Consider the following 1181-nt stretch of genomic DNA (forward strand, 5'->3'; position numbering starts at 1 on the left):
GTCATACATTTGATTTACGACGTGCTGAACAATCATAGTTTTTGCACCGCGAGCGAAACAAGAGCTGGAGGCCTTTGCAGCTTCATGTGCAGTGCCTGAATGATGCAGAGAAAACAAAACAGCTTAGTTACTTCCTAATATCGTCTAATATCATGAACATTATTTGACAGTGGCACATTTTTTGTACAACAAATTTACATGCTTTATTACAGTACACGTTTCGCTGCAGTATCTTGGTGAAATGTCCAGTGGGGGGCGCCAAAAGTGAGGGAAATTGTGTCATAATCAGACAAGATTTTAATATGTTAAACGTATCTACCTAACCTAAATCTTTAACCTGAACGTAATCAATAGTGTCATAAAAGCAGATGAGAAGTCAACCAAACAGACATCCTAATCCTAAACCAACACCTAAACCTAACAGATAGTGTGCTAAAAACAAATGCGATCCTGTTCGACCCACTCCAAGCGGGATTCGAACTGGCGTCAGCCATCATGGGAGGCGGGTGTGCTAACAAGGCGGCTAAAGGTTAGCCTCTAGCGTCAGTCGCTAGTATACCTCTTAAGGCCAGGAGTGTGAGGTTTACACATAGCACGGCTATCACATACCAGCTGGCACCCGTTACACTCACCTCCATAAATCTCACTCCCATCCGGGTCAAGGCACCACTGTAACCGGTCCTGCTCGACCTGCTCAAAGCGGGATTCGAACCGGCGTCAGCCAGCATGGGAGGCAGGCATGTTAACAAGAAAGCTAAAGGCTACAGCCTCTATCGTCAGTCACTAGTGCACCTCTTCAGGCCAGGGAAGTAAGGATTACATATACCGCACAGCAGTCACATACCAGTTGGCACCCGTTACACTCACCTCCCTAAACCTCACTCCCATCCGGGTCATGGCACCACTATAACCGGTCCTGCTCAACCCGCTCCAAGCGGGATTCGAACCGGCGTCAGTCAGCATGGGAAGCGGCATGCTAACGAGGAGGCTAAAGGCTACAGCTCACTAGTGTGCCTCTTCAGGCCAGGGAAGTAAGGTTTACACACTGCACAGCACGTACAAGCTGGCTCCCATAACAAAAGCACATTTTCTGAAGTGACCACGTTATTTTGTTCAACATCTACATGTCAGCTTCTCACATGTCAGCTTGTTTGGCTGGGCTCGAAGCTTGTACTTCTGAG

The sequence above is a fragment of the Xyrauchen texanus genome, chromosome 39 (genome assembly GCF_025860055.1).
Source record: "Xyrauchen texanus isolate HMW12.3.18 chromosome 39, RBS_HiC_50CHRs, whole genome shotgun sequence".
In the NCBI taxonomy this organism is placed as follows: Eukaryota; Metazoa; Chordata; class Actinopteri; order Cypriniformes; family Catostomidae; genus Xyrauchen; species Xyrauchen texanus.